Consider the following 20,387-nt stretch of genomic DNA (forward strand, 5'->3'; position numbering starts at 1 on the left):
TCATGATTACTTCGAATTCTGACAATATGAGGGTCATGCTGCAGGTAGTGCAGCAAGAAGGCACTTATGTGTCTTGCGCATCTCGGAGCCCCAAAATTATTTTCCGGGCTAGATGCAGCTAAAAATTATTTTTAATTTTAAATCTGGTGAAGCTTATTATAGATGGCCTAATAGGATCAGTGCTGCACACTGCTACAAAGCCCAAATTATTTTCCAGTCAAGATACAGATAAACATGATTAGTAATTTGAAAGCTTAAAACGGTTGGTAGGGTGATTTTAACCAATCATCAAGCTTTTACTCTCCCCAGGATGACACAGGGGTAGAAAAGTCGTTTCGGATCCATGATTTGTTCATCTTTATGAACGTGAGTCTGTCTACATTATCAGTGGAGAGCCGCGTGCGCTTATCTGTCAGCACACCACCAGCAGCGCTGAACACACGTTCAGACAGAACGCTGGCTGCGGGGCATGACAAGATCTCCAAGGCGTAAGTGGCTAGCTCCGGCCATTTATCCAGATTGGAAGCCCAAAAAGAGCAAGGGTCCAGTGACACAGTCGTGGCTTCAATGTTTACTTGGAGATACTCCTGTACCATCGTCTCTAGGCGTTGACTATGTGTCAGACTTCTTGTCTCCTGTGGCCTTGCAAAGGATGGGCTAAAAAAGTGGTGAAATGATTCCGCAAAATTGATGTTACCAGCAGATACTGTGGTTCTGTTACGGTTTGAGTGCTGAACACTTGACGGTCCCACGGTTGGCAAGTTGGAACTGTGAGATTCACTACGTGCACCACTGGTATTTTGTGGAAAAGCACATGTAAGATTCTGCAACAGTCTCTGCTGATACTCCTGCATGCGTGCATTCCTTTCTATGGCAGGAATAATTTCTGCAAATTTACTTTTGTACCGGGGATCTAACAGTGTGGCAACCCAGTAGTCAGGATTATTTCTAATTCTCACAATTCGAGGGTCATGTTGCAGGTAGTGCAGCAAGAAGGCACTCATGTGTGTTGCGCATCCAGGAGCACCAAGTCCCTGTTGTGTTGGTGGCGAGGTAGCAATCATGCTTCCTTCCTCTGTCCTCTCCCCCCAACCTCGCACAACAGAAATGTGATCAAGGTCTCCCTCATCTGATGAGTCTTCCATCAGTTCGTCCTCCACTTCTTCCTGGGCTCCTGCACCTTCCTCACTAGTTTGGCTGCTACCATGCGCCCTGGTAAAATCATCTCCCCCACCGTCACATGCCTGCCGCCTTGGTGCTGCCGACCGTCTGGACCTTGCAGATGTTAGCCCTTCCGCATACAACTCCTCCTCCTCTACTTCCTCCACCTCCTCTTGTGCCACCACCTGACTCCGAATTCTGTTTAACATGTGCTCCAGCATGTAAATCACCGGAATAGTCATGCTGATAATGGCATCGTCAGCACTAAACATCTTCGTCGCCATTTCAAAACTGTGCAGAAGGGTGCATAGGTCCCTGATCTGAGACCACTCCTCCAGCGTGATTTGCCCCACCTCTGAATCTCGTTGGCCCAGGCTATACGTCAGAACGTATTGCACCAGGGCTTGTCGGTGCTGCCACAGTCGCTGCAACATGTGCAGAGTTGAATTCCACCGGGTAGGCACATCGCATTTTAGCTGGTGAAGTGGCAGGCCCAACGACTTCTGTAGAGATGTAAGTCGCTGAGCTGCGGGATGCGAACGGCGGAAGTGAGCACACAGCGACCGTGCCCTCTGCAGAAGGCCATCTAGTCTGGGATAGTGGGCTAAAAATTGCTGGACAACCAGGTTCAACACGTGAGCCATACAAGGCACGTGTGTGACATTGCCCCGGCGAAGGGCCGCACCCAGGTTTGCAGCATTGTCGCACACGGCCTTCCCTGGTTTCAGGTCCAGTGGAGACAACCATTCATGAAATTGGTTCTCCAGAGCTGACCACAACTCCTCAGCTGTGTGACTCACATTTCCCAGACATTTCAATGTAAAAACCGCCTGATGACGTTGAGCCCTACTGCCAGCATAGTAAGGAGGTGTGCAGGATCCCTTCTGCGCAGTTAGAAAGCTTGTGGCATGACCAGACAGGCTTTGGGTGCAGGTGGAAGACCGAGAGGAGGTTGAGGAGGCAGAAGCAGTGGAGGAAAAATGACATAAAGAGGACTGACGCACAACTCGTGGGGACGGCAAGACGTGGACAGCAGCCCCTTGTCCTGCTGTCACCATAGTTACCCAGTGCCCAGTCAGCGACATGTAACGCCCCTGTCCATGCCTACTCGTCCAAGTGTCTGTGGTGAAATGCACCCTGTCACACACAGAGTTTCTCAAAGAAGCGGTGATGTTGTGTGCGACATGCTGGTGGAGCGCAGGCACACCTTTCTTTGAGAAGTAGTGCCGACTGGGCATCTGGTACTGGGGCACTGCGACGGACATAAGGTCTCGAAAATCCTCTGTGTCCACCAGGCGGAAAGGCAGCATTTCTGTAGCCAAGAGCTTGCAGATGGTGAAATTCAACCTCTTAGCTTTCTCATGGCTAGGAGGAAATGGTCTTTTACTTGTCCACATCTGAGGGACCGAGGGCTGGCTATTGTGCTTAGACGGGGTTGATAAGGGTGTCCCCGGCAAACTGCCGGTCTGTGAGGAAGATGCAGGCGGACATGTTAGGTTGCCTTGATCCAAAGGTGGTGCTATCGATGTCGGACAGCGCTCAAGACCAGCTGGTGTTACCACCTCCAAAGAAAATGATGACCTGCCAATCACGCTGGCTGTTGCGGGTAAAGAGGTGGCAGGTCTGCGCCCCAAAACAGGTGTGACTGCTGTCCCCCCAGTCACAGAGGATGAAGAGGCCGCGGATGCACAAGATATGGCAGACGGTGGTTGGCCCGTCCGGCTAGACCGCATTGTAGCACACTGAGCTTCCCACTGCAACTTATGCTTCATGTCCATGTGCCGGTTCATGCATGAAGTACTCAAACTATGTATTTTTTGGCCTCTACTTAGCTTTTGCTGACAAATGTTACAGATAACACGAGTTGGGTCATCTTTATCGATCTGAAAAAATGCCCAGGCTATGCAAGGCTTAGCACCCATGCGACCTGAAGAGCCACCACGACTTGTGGTGAGAGGCAGAGTTGTGTTTGAGGATGCAGTTGTTGACGTGCTTCCAGTACTACGTCTCTGTCCAGGAAGGCGCAACCTGACCTCGTCGTCACTAGCATCTTCCTCCACCTCCTCTGCTGACCTCATCTCTTGGCTGACTGTGGGTTGACAGTAAGTGGGATCTCCGACCTCATCATCATCACCCTGTGCGTTATCACACCCGTCGTCCTCAGAGCCAACCTGTTCCTGCCCTGACAAAAAACTAAAGTTGTCGCTCCAATCAGGTATTTGAGTCTTATCATCGTCTTCCTCATTGTCTCCACCAACAGGAGTTACAGTTTGGGAATGAGGGTCTACATTATGGTCAGAACCTTCTGCGTCTGGTCCTGGATCCGACTCATAAAGATTCTGGGCATCAGTGCAGATCATTTCCTCGTCTGGATTCACAGAAGCGCTGGAGTCAACCTCTGATTCCCAGGCTATAGTATGAGTAAACAGCTCTGCAGACTCAACCATCTGTTCTACCTCATACTCAGACGGGCAGCTGGAGATTTGGGAGCTGTGAGGAAGCAAGTGCGATTTGGGTGACACCTTTGAGGACTGGAGTATTTGTGATGTTGAAGTTGATGTGGAGGAGAGCCCACTTAAAGGAGCACTTGATATCCGTTGAAGCACCTGCTGTTTTTGTGCCTCATCTGGAATTTGTAGCGATTGGCGTGGCCGTAAGTAAGGGATCTTATCACATTGTCCGCTAAAAGAAGTAGACATTTTAGTTTGGCTGGAAGATGGTCTTTCTTCTGCACCTACCACACGGACACAACCTTTTTTCCCCTTCCCAACACGCCTATTCCCCTTTCCACCAGCAGCAGGCCTTTTTCCACTCATTTTGGTGGTTAACTAATTCACAACTCTGGAGTTGTTTGCACAAAAAAACAATGGATGGTAACCGAGCAGAGCTGAGTGGCCAAACTGTGGTATTAGGCCAAAACTATTGGCTGGGTTAGATGCAGAAAAAAATTATTTTTAATTTGCAACCTGATGGAGGTCAGTATAGATGGACTAATAGACCAAGTCCCACACACCGCTAGAAGCCCAAATATTTTTTCAGAGCTAGATGCAGAAATTTTTTTTATTCAATTTGCAACCTGATGGAGGTCAGTATAGATGGACTAATAGACCAAGTCCCACACACTGCTAGAAGCCCAAATATTTTTTCAGAGCTAGATGCAGAAAAAAATTATTTTTAATTTGCAACCTGATGGAGGTCAGTATAGATGGACTAATAGACCAAGTCCCACACACTGCTAGAAGCCCAAATATTTTTTCAGAGCTAGATGCAGAAAAAAATTATTTTTAATTTGCAACCTGATGGAGGTCAGTATAGATGGACTAATAGACCAAGTCCCACACACCGCTAGAAGCCCAAATATTTTTTCAGAGCTAGATGCAGAAAAAAATTATATTCAATTTGCAACCTGCTGGACGTCAGTATAGAAGGACTAATAGAACAAGTCCCACACACTGCTAGAAGCCCAAATATTTTTTCAGAGCTAAATGAAGAAAAAAATTATTTTTAATTTGCAACCTGATGGAGGTCAGTATAGATGGACTAATAGACCAAGTCCCACACACTGCTAGAAGCCCAAATATTTTTTCAGAGCTAGATGCAGAAAAAAATTATTTTTAATTTGCAACCTGATGGAGGTCAGTATAGATGGACTAATAGAACAAGTCCCACACGCTGCTAGAAGCCCAAATATTTTTTCAGAGATAAATGAAGAAAAAAATTATTTTTAATTTGCAACCTGATGAAGGTCAGTATAGATGGACTAATAGACCAAGTCCCACACACCGCTAGAAGCCCAAATATTTTTTCAGAGCTAGATGCAGAAATTTTTTTTATTAAATTTGCAACCTGATGGAGGTCAGTATAGATGGACTAATAGACCAAGTCCCACACACTGCTAGAAGCCCAAATATTTTTTCAGAGCTAGATGCAGAAAAAAATTATTTTTAATTTGCAACCTGATGGAGGTCAGTATAGATGGACTAATAGACCAAGTCCCACACACTGCTAGAAGCCCAAATATTTTTTCAGAGCTAGATGCAGAAAAAAATTATTTTTAATTTGCAACCTGATGGAGGTCAGTATAGATGGACTAATAGACCAAGTCCCACACACCGCTAGAAGCCCAAATATTTTTTCAGAGCTAGATGCAGAAAAAAATTATATTCAATTTGCAACCTGCTGGACGTCAGTATAGAAGGACTAATAGAACAAGTCCCACACACTGCTAGAAGCCCAAATATTTTTTCAGAGCTAAATGAAGAAAAAAATTATTTTTAATTTGCAACCTGATGGAGGTCAGTATAGATGGACTAATAGACCAAGTCCCACACACTGCTAGAAGCCCAAATATTTTTTCAGAGCTAGATGCAGAAAAAAATTATTTTTAATTTGCAACCTGATGGAGGTCAGTATAGATGGACTAATAGACCAAGTCCCACACACCGCTAGAAGCCCAAATATTTTTTCAGAGCTAGATGCAGAAAATTTTTTTATTCAATTTGCAACCTGATGGAGGTCAGTATAGATGGACTAATAGACCAAGTCCCACACACTGCTAGAAGCCCAAATATTTTTTCAGAGCTAGATGCAGAAAAAAATTATTTTTAATTTGCAACCTGATGGAGGTCAGTATAGATGGACTAATAGAACAAGTCCCACACGCTGCTAGAAGCCCAAATATTTTTTCAGAGATAAATGAAGAAAAAAATTATTTTTAATTTGCAACCTGATGGAGGTCAGTATAGATGGACTAATAGACCAAGTCCCACACACTGCTAGAAGCCCAAATATTTTTTCAGAGCTAGATGCAGAAAAAAATTATTTTTAATTTGCAACCTGATGGAGGTCAGTATAGATGGACTAATAGACCAAGTCCCACACACCGCTAGAAGCCCAAATATTTTTTCAGAGCTAGATGCAGAAAAAAATTATATTCAATTTGCAACCTGCTGGAGGTCAGTATAGAAGGACTAATAGAACAAGTCCCACACACTGCTAGAAGCCCAAATATTTTTTCAGAGCTAAATGAAGAAAAAAATTATTTTTAATTTGCAACCTGATGGAGGTCAGTATAGATGGACTAATAGACCAAGTCCCACACACTGCTAGAAGCCCAAATATTTTTTCAGAGCTAGATGCAGAAAAAAATTATATTCAGTTTGCAACCTGATGGAGGTCAGTATAGATGGACTAATAGAATGATGCTATGCCCAAAAGATTTTACTTCACTAGGTGCAGTAAAAAAATTGGTATTCTATACACAGGTGGTATATCTTGCAACACAGGTAGGCTACTCCACTGACTAACACACTCTGCAATAGGCCAAAAAGGATTAGCTTTGCTAGATTCAGCCAAATGCTGTGAAAAAAACTTGCACAGCACTGGCACAGACCTGCCTGGCAAAAACTGATAGGAACTGATGTAACCTAGTCCTGAAAAGGACTCCAATTACAATTAGTCTTTACTCCCACAATCTATCTATTTAAGAGCACAGACCTGCCTGATAAAAGTCGTAGGAAATGCTGTAACCTAGTCCTTAAAAGGACTGCAATCACAACTATTCCCTACTCCCAAGCTATCTGTATATTTGTGCGACAATTGGCTTGAAATTAACAAGGTATAGCGCACACAGCAACAGCGGTGCCGTCTAACACGCAGCTGCAGCAGTGAGAAAATGGTGGCGACGGGGAAAATGGCTTGGTCTTATAGGGCAAGGACATGTGACATACACTGCCAATCACACATGCCCTTGCTTGTGTGAAAAAAAGCACTTCGCTCCGTGAGTGCGCTGCTGATAGGCTGACAGATTGCACCTCCCCACTGCAAATGCGGGAAAGAGAAAAAAAAATGGAGATCTTCATTGTTCCTGCAGAGATCCATCCCCTACCCCTCCCCCCGCCCCGCTGTACACTCAAACTGCGTATTAACATTAATTTTCATCATTACTGAGAAAAAATCCAGTTATGATTTTGGTGCACGAACAGTTATCGAACATAACCTCGAACTGCCGAATTTTTCTCAAATTGTTCGTGTTCGCCGATCGGCTCGAACACCGCCCAAAACAGCTCGAATTTGAGATTGGCGAACAGTTCGAGTAGAACAACGCTCATCTCTAGTGCTGAACACTTGACGGTCCCACGGTTGGCAAGTTGGAACTGTGAGATTCACTACGTGCACCACTGGTGTTTTGTGGAAAATCACATGTAAGATTCTGCAACAGTCTCTGCTGATACTCCTGCATGCGTGCATCCCTTTCTATGGCAGGAATAATTTCTGCAAATTTACTTTTGTACCGGGGATCTAACAGTGTGGCAACCCAGCAGTCAGGATTATTTCTAATTCTCACAATTCGAGGGTCATGTTGCAGGTAGTGCAGCAAGAAGGCACTCATGTGTGTTGCGCATCCAGGAGCACCAAGTCCCTGTTGTGTTGGTGGCGAGGTAACAATCATGCTTCCTTCCTCTGTCCTCTCCCCCCAACCTCGCACAACAGAAATGTGATCAAGGTCTCCCTCATCTGATGAGTCTTCCATCAGTTCGTCCTCCACTTCTTCCTGGGCTCCTGCACCTTCCTCACTAGTTTGGCTGCTACCATGCGCCCTGGTAAAACCATCTCCCCCACCCTCACATGCCTGCCGCCTTGGTGCTGCCGACCGTCTGGACCTTGCAGATGTTAGCCCTTCTGCATACAACTCCTCCTCCTCTACTTCCTCCACCTCCTCTTGTGCCACCACCTGACTCCGAATTCTGTTTAACATGTGCTCCAGCATGTAAATCACCGGAATAGTCATGCTGATAATGGCATCGTCAGCACTAAACATCTTCGTCGCCATTTCAAAACTGTGCAGAAGGGTGCATAGGTCCCTGATCTGAGACCACTCCTCCAGCGTGATTTGCCCCACCTCTGTATCTCGTTGGCCCAGGCTATACGTCAGAACGTATTGCACCAGGGCTTGTCGGTGCTGCCACAGTCGCTGCAACATGTGCAGAGTTGAATTCCACTGGGTAGGCACATCGCATTTTAGCTGGTGAAGTGGCAGGCCCAACGACTTCTGTAGAGATGTAAGTCGCTGAGCTGCGGGATGCGAACGGCGGAAGTGAGCACACAGCGACCGTGCCCTCTGCAGAAGGCCATCTAGTCTGGGATAGTGGGCTAAAAATTGCTGGACAACCAGGTTCAACACGTGAGCCATACAAGGCACGTGTGTGACATTGCCCCGGCGAAGGGCCGCACCCAGGTTTGCAGTATTGTCGCACACGGCCTTCCCTGGTTTCAGGTCCAGTGGAGACAACCATTCATGAAATTGGTTCTCCAGAGCTGACCACAACTCCTCAGCTGTGTGACTCACATTTTCCAGACATTTCAAAGTAAAAACCGCCTGATGACGTTGAGCCCTACTGCCAGCATAGTAAGGAGGTGTGCAGGATTCCTTCTGCGCAGTTAGAAAGCTTGTGGCATGACCAGACAGGCTTTGGGTGCAGGTGGAAGACCGAGAGGAGGTTGAGGAGGCAGAAGCAGTGGAGGAACTTTGACATAAAGAGGATTGACGCACAACTCGTGGGGACGGCAAGACTTGGACAGCAGCCCCTTGTCCTGCTGTCACCATAGTTACCCAGTGCCCAGTCAGCGACATGTAACGCCCCTGTCCATGCCTACTCGTCCAAGTGTCTGTGGTGAAATGCACCCTGTCACACACAGAGTTTCTCAAAGAAGCGGTGATGTTGTGTGCGACATGCTGGTGGAGCGCAGGCACACCTTTCTTTGAGAAGTAGTGCCGACTGGGCATCTGGTACTGGGGCGCTGCGACGGACATAAGGTCTCGAAAATCCTCTGTGTCCACCAGGCGGAAAGGCAGCATTTCTGTAGCCAAGAGCTTGCAGATGGTGAAATTCAACCTCTTAGCTTTCTCATGGCTAGGAGGAAATGGTCTTTTACTTGTCCACATCTGAGGGACCGAGGGCTGGCTATTGTGCTTAGACGGGGTTGATAAGGGTGTCCCCGGCAATCTGCCGGTCTGTGAGGAAGATGCAGGCGGACATGTTAGGTTGCCTTGATCCAAAGGTGGTGCTATCGATGTCGGACAGCGCTCAACACCAGCTGGTGTTACCACCTCCAAAGAAAATGATGACCTGCCAATCACGCTGGCAGTTGCGGGTAAAGAGGTGGCAGGTCTGCGCCCCAAAACAGGTGTGACTGCTGTCCCCCCAGTCACAGAGGATGAAGAGGCCGCGGATGCACAAGATATGGCAGACGGTGGTTGGCCCGGCCGGCTAAGCCGCATTGTAGCACACTGAGCTTCCCACTGCAACTTATGCTTCATGTCCATGTGCCGGTTCATGCATGAAGTACTCAAACTATGTATTTTTTGGCCTCTACTTAGCTTTTGCTGACAAATGTTACAGATAACACGAGTTGGGTCATCTTTATCGATCTGAAAAAATGCCCAGGCTATGCAAGGCTTAGCACCCATGCGACCTGAAGAGCCACCACGACTTGTGGTGAGAGGCAGAGTTGTGTTTGAGGATGCAGTTGTTGACGTGCTTCCAGTACTACGTCTCTGTCCAGGAAGGCGCAACCTGACCTCGTCGTCACTAGCATCTTCCTCCACCTCCTCTGCTGACCTCATCTCTTGGCTGACTGTGGGTTGACAGTAAGTGGGATCTCCAACCTCATCATCATCACCCTGTGCGTTATCACACCCGTCGTCCTCAGAGGCAACCGGTTCCTGCCCTGACAAAAAACTAAAGTTGTCGCTCCAATCAGGTATTTGAGTCTCATCATCGTCTTCCTCATTGTCTCCACCAACAGGAGTTACAGTTTGGGAATGAGGGTCTACATTATGGTCAGAACCTTCTGCGTCTGGTCCTGGATCCGACTCATAAAGATTCTGGGCATCAGTGCAGATCATTTCCTTGTCTGGATTCACAGAAGCGCTGGAGTCGACCTCTGATTCCCAGGCTATAGTATAAGTAAACAGCTCTGCAGACTCAACCATCTGTTCTACCTCATACTCAGACGGGCAGCTGGAGATTTGGGAGCTGTGAGGAAGCAAGTGCGATTGGGGTGACACCTTTGAGGACTGGAGTATTTGTGATGTTGAAGTTGATGTGGAGGAGAACCCACTTAAAGGAGCACTTGATATCCGTTGAAGCACCTGCTGTTTTTGTGCCTCATCTGGAATTTGTAGCGATTGGCATGGCCATAAGAAAGGGATCTTATCACATTGTCCGCTAAAAGAAGTAGACATTTTAGTTTGGCTGGAAGATGGTCTTTCTTCTGCAGATGTTACTGTTGCTTTAACACCTACCCCACGGACACAACCTTTTTTCCCCTTCCCAACACGCCTATTCCCCTTTCCACCAGCAGCAGGCCTTTTTCCACTCATTTTGGTGGTTAACTAATTCACAACTCTGGAGTTGTTTGCACAAAAAAGCAATGGATGGGAACCGAGCAGAGCTGAGTGGCCAAACTGTGGTATTAGGCCAAAACTATTGGCTGGGTTAGATGCAGAAAAAAATTATATTCAATTTGCAACCTGATGGTGGTCAGTATAGATGGACTAATAGAACAAGTCCCACACACAGCTAGAAGCCCAAATATTTTTTCAGAGGTAGATGCAGAAAAAAATTGTATTCAGTTTGCAACCTGATGGAGGTCAGTATAGATGGACTAATAGAACAAGTCCTACACACAGCTAGAAGCCCAAATATTTTTTCAGAGGTAGATGAAGAAAAAAAATATATTCAGTTTGCAACCTGAAGGAGGTCAGTATAGATGGACTAATAGAGAAAGTCCCACACACTGCTAGAAGGCCAAATATTTTTTCAGAGCTAGATGCAGACAAAAAATTATTTTTAATTTGCAACCTGATGGAAGTCAGTATAGATGGACTAATAGAGAAAGTCCCACACTCTGCTAGAAGGCCAAATATTTTTTCAGAGCTAGATGCAGACAAAAAATTATTTTTAATTTGCAACCTGATGGAGGTCAGTTTAGATGGACTAATAGAGAAAGTCCCACACACTGCTAGAAGGCCAAATATTTTTTCAGAGCTAGATGCAGATAAAAATTATTTTTAATTTGCAACCTGATGGAGGTCAGTATAGATGGACTAATAGAGAAAGTCCCACACACTGCTAGAAGGCCAAATATTTTTTCAGAGCTAGATGCAGAAAAAATTATATTCAGTTTGCAACCTGATGGAGGTCAGTATAGATGGACTAATAGAACAAGTCCCACACACAGCTAGAAGCCCAAATATTTTTTCAGAGGTAGATGCAGATAAAAATTATTTTTAATTTGCAACATGATGGAGGTCAGTATAGATGGACTAATAGAACAAGTCCCACACACTGCTAGAAGCCCAAATATTTTTTCAGAGCTAGATGCAGAAAAAAATTATATTCAATTTGCAACCTGATGGAGGTCAGTATAGATGGACTAATAGAACAAGTCCCACACACAGCTAGAAGCCCAATATTTTTTCAGAGGTAGATGAAGAAAAAAATATATGCAGTTTGCAACCTGATGGAGGTCAGTATAGATGGACTAATACAACAAGTCCCACACACAGCTAGAAGCCCAATATTTTTTCAGAGCTAGATGCAGAAAAAAGTTATATTCAATTTGCAACCTGATGGAGGTCAGTATAGATGGACTAATAGAATGATGCTATGCCCAAAAGATTTTACTTCACTAGGTGCAGTAAAAAAATTGGTATTCTATACACAGGTGGTATATCTTGCAACACAGATAGGCTACTCCTCTGACTAACACACTCTGCAAGAGGCCAAAAAGGATTAGCTTTGCTAGATTCAGCCAAATGCTGTGAAAAAAACTTGCACAGCACTGGCACAGACCTGCCTGGCAAAAACTGATAGGAACTGATGTAACCTAGTCCTGAAAAGGACTGCAATTACAATTAGTATTTACTCCCACAATCTATCTATTTAAGAGCACAGACCTGCCTGATAAAGTCGTAGGAAATGCTGTAACCTAGTCCTTAAAAGGACTGCAATCACAACTATTCACTACTCCCAAGCTATCTGTAGATTTGTGCGAAAATTGGCTTGAAATTAACAAGGTATAGCGCACACAGCAACAGCGGTGCCGTCTAACACGCAGCTGCAGCAGTGAGAAAATGGTGGCGACGGGGAAAATGGCTTGGTCTTATAGGGCAAGGACATGTGACATACACTGCCAATGACACATGCCCTTGCTTGTGTGAAAAAAAGCACTTCGCTCCGTGTGTGTGTGACACCCCAGGGGTCTGGTTGCCACAGTGATAGAGATATTACGTCTGAGAGCAGGTGGGAGGTCCTTTGGTCAGGGATCCTGTGCATGCCACACCTCCTGCCCAGTCTTGGGAGGGGAAGGACTTCCCCTATATAAACCTGGGGCTGAGGCAGGGTAGGGAGTTCTGAGAGGAGAAGACAGGGAGCAGAGCTGCTCTATGGGCTCTGCTCCACAGGCAGGCCCTGTCCAGGGGCCTGAGCCTGGAGTCAAGGAGAGTAGAGACAAAAAACAGCAGAAGCAATACTACTACGAGTCAGGGGCTGGCAGCTGCAGAGCTCGCCCTGACTGAGAAGCTTTCTTACTGGACCCGGCGTCCGAGGCTGTGGGGACTAACTCTTACCCAGCAGCAGAAGCCGACCGGCAGGGGATTTCAGGTCCTCAGGCCCAGAAACCCGAAGGCACGGTCACACGCGTGGGACCAGCACCGCCATCGTGGAGCGGAAGCCATTAGAAGGCCCCGAGTCACCGGCCATACGGGTGAGCACCACACGGTACACTCAGGGACGTGGGCTACTTATATCCGCTTCTAGCAATGTAGCCAGAAGAGTACAGTCAGTTTGGGAGGCCTACAACTCCGCCTGGCCAGGGGAGATCCCATCTGCTCAAGGACTGACCAGGCCCCGTTCACTAGCAAGTACTCCGGGAGGGTCTATCGTTGTTACCAGTAAAGACCCTGAATTACACCGCACCGTCTCTGAGTGGTTCCTGCTACCCCCATCATCCACATCTGCTGCCCTGAGGCCATACCCCTCCCGTTGGGGGTTATACCATCTACGCTGCACCATCCATCCACCGGCCTCAGCGGACTGTCCTGCAGCGGCAGCTCCATAGCTGCATTCAACGGGTGGCGTAGTCGTCCTGCATCTACCGCTGTTACATCGCCGCTCAGTTTGACTCCCTGGGCACGGACCGGGTCACCGCCACGAGACTACAACCCTCAAGAGATCCGGCTCCGGGTAAGCTCCCGCGTGCGCAACGCAGCGCGACACAGGCCCAGGGGCGCGTCAACTTTGGCGTAGTCGGCAGGATTTCGTGCCCGCAACCACCGGGTACTGCGTGCCTGAAAAAGAGACTTTTCAAACTTACCTGTGGTGAAGATTCCCGCCATCCGGCGCCATCTTCAGCCTTCTTCCCGCCATCGGTGAAGTTTCCCGCCATCCGGCGCCATCTTCTGCCTTCTTCCCGCCATCCGTGGAGTTTTCCCGCCATTGGACGCCATCTTGAGGACGCCGCGCGGGAAGAAGAGGGGCGTGGACTCCGAAAGCGCGCGAGAACTGAAGCCCCGCCTCACGTCCGGACGTTGCGTAAGGTCCTGGAAGGAGCCCAGCAGACGCCGACATCACAGGAGCGCGACGGAAGGTCCTCAACCCTGACGATCCACTGCGGAGCCGCGGCCTACGGAAGAGGATCATCGCAAGGTAGGCCACGGTCCACTAGGGGGGAGGAGGACACCAGGAACGGACAGCAAGATGGCGGACCGGCAGCAGACTAAGCTGCCCAGCATCGGCAGTGCCCCAGTCGTCGCCGGCCCCGACCAGCGCCGGGAGAAGACGCGTGACGCAGGAGCGGTCGCGGGAGCAGGTAAGAGGAGTCTCCCTGTCCCGGACGCTGCCAGCGTCAGCCTGCTCCCGGGCCCCCTGGTGGAGCCGCCGATTCCGGGCGCTGCAGACACCGACCTGCTCCAGCCCCCGCAACAAGCCCTGCGGCCAAGCCCTCCAGCCCTGGGCACTACCACCACCAGCCCGCGCCCAGGCCCAAAGTCGCACTCTCTGACCCCGGGCGTCATCAACGGCGACCCTCTCCAGGCCCGGTCGCAAGGCCTATTGAACCAGGGCGCCGCTGTTCCAACAGTGCCCTCTACTTCCAAAGCACCTCCGGCCTGGTCGCAAGGCCGAGTACCCCCGGGCGCTGCCGCCCCTACGGCGCCCTCAACCTCCACAGTGCCACCCCTGGGCGCAGATCTTTTCGCACAACATGCCAGCCCGGACGGGCACCGCGGATGTGATCTCTATCCGGGTGATGTGGTTACCTTCACCCGGCATAAGGGTGCCAAAGGACTGTACGCCCTCCACGTACACCGTCTGACTGAGGAGGAGCTGCAGTACTACCAATACGAGGAAGGCCAAGAGGACCCGGACGGGTCTGAAGCCTACACACAAGAAGGAGCAGGAGGATGCCGTTACTGAAGTACGGTAAAGTGGAACTGTACATAGTTACCCGTAGGGGTACTTGTGTTGCTAATTAAAATATGGTCCCCGTTGGGACAAGTGTGAACTGTTCCCGTGTGTCCCCTATCCTTAACCAGGCTGAGGACTGTGAGCAGCCATCCCATCTCCCCACAGGCTGAGGACTGTGAGCAGCCAATCCTTATCCCCACTGGCCGAGGACTGAGAGCGGCCATATCTTGTAAATATTATGTGTTTCCAGTTATTTATAGGAGTCCTTGGTGGATTTACCGGGAATCCTTTGTACAGTTAGTGGAGCGTAACCCAGGATGGACTAAAAGACTGTTAAGGACTCGGGGTAGGACAGACCCCTACCTGGTTACGTCTCCCTGTTTTGGTGAAATGGACACCTTGCTTTCTTCAAAGACTGCACCCGGTTACGGACACGCCGTGACCAGCTTTATGCGTTTCCTTATTGTAATGTTATTGTTTATACTTTGTTATGTTACAAAAATATGTTTAGTCCCGGAGTACTAAATTTCACTAGGGGGGAATGTGACACCCCAGGGGTCTGGTTGCCACAGTGATAGAGATATTACGTCTGAGAGCAGGTGGGAGGTCCTTTGGTCAGGGATCCTGTGCATGCCACACCTCCTGCCCAGTCTTGGGAGGGGAAGGACTTCCCCTATATAAACCTGGGGCTGAGGCAGGGTAGGGAGTTCTGAGAGGAGAAGACAGGGAGCAGAGCTGCTCTATGGGCTCTGCTCCACAGGCAGGCCCTGTCCAGGGGCCTGAGCCTGGAGTCAAGGAGAGTAGAGACAAGAAACAGCAGAAGCAATACTACTACGAGTCAGGGGCTGGCAGCTGCAGAGCTCGCCCTGACTGAGAAGCTTTCTTATCGGACCCGGCGTCCGAGGCTGTGGGGACTAACTCTTACCCAGCAGCAGAAGCCGACCGGCAGGGGATTTCAGGTCCTCAGGCCCAGAAACCCGAAGGCACGGTCACACGCGTGGGACCAGCACCGCCATCGTGGAGCGGAAGCCATTAGAAGGCCCCGAGTCACCGGCCATACGGGTGAGCACCACACGGTACACTCAGGGACGTGGGCTACTTATATCCGCTTCTAGCAAGGTAGCCAGAAGAGTACAGTCAGTTTGGGAGGCCTACAACTCCGCCTGGCCAGGGGAGATCCCATCTGCTCAAGGACTGACCAGGCCCCGTTCACTAGCAAGTACTCCGGGAGGGTCTATCGTTGTTACCAGTAAAGACCCTGAATTACACCGCACCGTCTCTGAGTGGTTCCTGCTACCCCCATCATCCACATCTGCTGCCCTGAGGCCATACCCCTCCCGTTGGGGGTTATACCATCTACGCTGCACCATCCATCCACCGGCCTCAGCGGACTGTCCTGCAGCGGCAGCTCCATAGCTGCATTCAACGGGTGGCGTAGTCGTCCTGCATCTACCGCTGTTACATCGCCGCTCAGTTTGACTCCCTGGGCACGGACCGGGTCACCGCCACGAGACTACAACCCTCAAGAGATCCGGCTCCGGGTAAGCTCCCGCGTGCGCAACGCAGCGCGACACAGGCCCAGGGGCGCGTCATGTGCGCTGCTGATAGGCTGACAGATTGCACCTCCCCACTGTAAATGCGGGAAAGAGAAAAAAAATGGAGATCTTCATTATTCCTGCAGAGATCCATCCCCTGCCCCTCCCCCCACCCCGCTGTACACTCAAACTGCGTATTAACATTAATTTTCATCATTACTGAGAAAAAATCCAGTTATGATTTTGGTGCACGAACAGTTATCGAACATAACCTCGAACAGCCGAATTTTTCTCAAATCGTTCTTGTTCGCCGAACGTCTCGAACACCGCCCAAAACAGCTCGAATTTGAGATTGGCGAACAGTTCGAGTCGAACAGCGCTCATCTCTAACAATATGTCACAAAAAACAATCACAGAATCAGGGGGGTCCGTTGAAGCGTTCCAGAGTTATTACCTCATAAAGTGACAGTGGTCAGAATTGTAAAAATTGGCCCGGTCATTAACGTGCAAACCACCCTCTGGGGTAAAGGGGTTAATATACTATCATGTTAGCCACTCTGACTGGCTTATCTAATTAGTGGTATTAGAGGTACCATATTTTGGGGCCTCGGCCCCATCAAAAGGCAGGTTTAGGTAGGTTTAGAATAAAAATTACAAAACTCTTAAAATGGCGATGGGCTGAATAATAAAAAAGGAAGTAGCTCCTGTTGTTAAAACTGTCCTAAGGCAGACATATACATTTACTAGGAGTCCTGGTGGGATATTTTGCCATCAGGTAGTGGAGCAGTATATTAAAATAATGGAAACCCCTTTACAGTCTTTGTTTTTTAAGTTTGAAACTGTTCTTGCTCTGGAATATCTGTTACCAGTTTCATGTCATGATCATGAACACAGTCCTAATTCTTTGACTGAGCCACAAATGGAAAAAAAGGTCAGTTTTGATTGTAAGCTCCTGCAGTTTTCTGATGTACTGGAGCCCTCCAAGTCATTTTGTGTTACTGCTTTGGATAATGCTTGTCATTGTTTAGGAGCATTGAAATAACTTTGAAAGCTTTATGAGCAACTATTAGGTTTCACAGTGAAAACAGAACTGGAGAGGTCTCATTTTATAGGTTTCACAACTACTGAAACTGCTTTACACCTATTTACAAGAACAGTCTTGCTGTGACCTGTGACAAGTATAATATTTTTATGTCAACTCAGTTCAACTATTACAGTCAGTGAACGGGGTCTGATTGTAGGGATGCTTGGATTGCCTTCTTCCACGCATTTGGCATTGGCCCCCTCTAGTTTTAAAGATACTAGATAAAGATATAAAATGCAACATATTAGGTAAATAGAAGCCCAGTTTCTTTTATACAATAAACTCTGCTCAAAAAATAAAGGGAACCCTCAAATAACACATCCTAGATCTGAATGAATTAAATATTCTCATTGAATACTTTGTTCTGTACAAATGAATGTGCTGACAACAAAATCACACAAAAATCATCAATGGAAATCAAATTTATTAACCAATGGAGGCCTGGATTTGGAGTCACCCCCAAAATTAAAGTGGAAAAACACACTACAGGCTAATCCAACTTTGATGTAATCTCCTTAAAACAAGTCAAAATGAGGCTCAGTATTGTGTGTGGCCTCCACATGCCTGTATGACCTCCCTACAATGCCTGGGCATGCTCCTGATGAGGTTGCAGATTGTCTCCTGGACAGTCTGTGGTGCAACATGACATTGGTGGATGGAGCAAGACTTGATGTCCCAGATGTGCTCAATCGGATTCAGGTCTGGGGAACGGGCGGGCCAGTCCATAGCTTCAATGCCTTCATCTTGCAGGAACTGCTGACACACTCCAGCCACATGAGGTCTGGCATTTTCCTGCATTAGGAGGAACCCAGGGCCAAGCGCACCAGCATATGGTCTCACAAGGGGTCTGAGGATCTCATCTCGGCACCTAATGGCAGTCAGGCTACCTCTGGTGAGCACATGGAGGGCTGTGCGGCCCTCCAAAGAAATGCCACCCCACACCATTACTGAGCCACTGCCAAACCGGTCATGCTGAAGGATGTTGCAGGCAGCAGATCGCTCTCCACGGCGTCTCCAGACTCTGTCACGTCTGTCACATGTGCTCAGTGTGAACCTGCTTTCATCTGTGAAGAGCACAGGGCACCAGTGGCAACTTTGCCAATCCTAGTGTTCTGTGGCAAATGTCAAGCATCCTGCATGGTGTTGGGCTATGAGCACAACCCCCATCTGTGGACGTCGGGCCCTCACACCACCCTCATGGAGTCAGTTTCTAACCGTTTGTGCAGACACATGCACATTTGTGGCCTGCTAGAGGTCATTTTGCAGGGCTCTGGCAGTGCTCCTCCTGTTCGTCCCTGCACAAAGGCGGAGGTAGCGGTCCTGCTGCTGGGTTTTTGCCCTCCTATGGCCCCCTCCACTTCTCCTGGTGTACTGGCCTTTCTCCTGGTAGCGCCTCCAGCCTCTGGACACTACGCTGACAGACACAGCAAACCTTCTTGATACAGATCGCATTGATGTGCCATCCTGGATGAGCTGCACTACCTGAGCAACTTCTGTGGGTTGTAGAGTCTGTCTCATGCTACCACGAGTGTAAAAGCACAACCAACATTCAAAAGTGACCAAAACATCAGCCAGAAAGCATTGGTACTGAGATGTGGTCTGTGGTCCCCACCTGCAGAACCACTCCTTTATTGAGGGTGTCTTGATAATTGCCAATAATTTCCATCTATTGTCTATTCTATTTGCACAACAACATGTGAAATTGATTGTCAATCAGTGTTGCTTCCTAAGTGGACAGTTTGATTTCACAGAAGTTTGATTTACTTGGAGTTATATTCTGTTGTTTAAGTGTTCCCTTTATGTTTTTGAGCAGTGTACTTTGCATTAAAGCACCACTCCAGCGTTTATTTTTTTAATTCAGTGCTGGAATGGGGGCACTAATCTAAGTTTCCTGACTCTAGTATTATACTCACCAGTTGTTGTCTTCAGCTGTTCCAAGAACTGCTCCGGGTTTTGTGCCGCCATCTTGTGACCGCAATTTCTGATTGACGAGAAGCTAAAGATAACAGTCACAAGCTCTCAAGGTAAGTCTATGAGAGTCTTGTTCTGGGCTCGTTCTGGCTTTCATAGACTTACATTGAGTAGTGACCTCCGGCTCACCCAGCAAACTCTGTGGCGATCCAGCAGATCACAACTGCAGGAGTTGCGCCAGTAACAGGTGAAGACGGTGGCTGGGGAGTATACTACTAGGGTCAGGGAACTTACATTAGTGACACCACTTCAGAGGTGAAAAAAAAAAGCTGGAGTGGTTCTTCAAGCTGCAGAATCAGATGCAGAAATACATTTTTATTTCTTACAGACACACTTGTGCAGGGTGGATACACCTAAATTAAATGGGAATGGTTGGTGATATCAACTTCCTGTTTGTTGCACATTAGTATATGGCAGGGGGGAAACTTTTTCAGATGAATGGTGACCATGGCGGCCATTTTGAAGTCAGCCATTTTGGATCCAACTTTGTTTTTTTCAATGGGAAGAGGGTCATTTGACACATCAAACTTATTGAGAATTTCATAAGAAAAACAATGGTGTGCTTGGTATAAACATAACTTTATTCTTTCATGAGTTTTTACAAGTTTATGACCACTTATAAAATGAGTTCAAAGTACTGCCCATTGTGTTGGATTGTCAATGCAACCCTCTTCTCCCATTCTTGACACACTGACAGCAACACCGCAGAAGAAATGCTAGCACAGGCTTGCAGTATCTGTTGTTTCATATTCTAATGAAGTTTTTAAGATCTGATTTGTGCAAATCCAGCAAAATTGCAGCGAGCTTGACCATACTTTATTGGATTCCGAGGGCTGGGAAGGGAATATAAGAAACTATTATTCTAACCTTTCTTCAGCCCTTCCCATACTTGTCCCGCAGAACCCTTGTCTGATCATCTGATTCTGTTCGTCTCCAGTTTGATACTCATTGCAGGTCTTCCAGAGGGCACCACTGCTGTCACATAGAGGGCAACACGCATTATTAAATTAAATTACGTGCATCACACTCTATGTAACCATGTAGGACTTGATCAATGGAATAGCCAGACAACAGAAGATCCAGAAGTGGCTGTAAAGAGAAGAAGGCCAAGAAGGAGACAATCAGAGGATTGGATGGTGGAAAGACAGGTATTGGGAGGGCTGA

This window comes from Phyllobates terribilis, unplaced genomic scaffold (assembly GCF_046119375.1).
Source record: "Phyllobates terribilis strain yellow unplaced genomic scaffold, ASM4611937v1 Scaffold_4__5_contigs__length_816908805, whole genome shotgun sequence".
Taxonomy (NCBI): Eukaryota; Metazoa; Chordata; class Amphibia; order Anura; family Dendrobatidae; genus Phyllobates; species Phyllobates terribilis.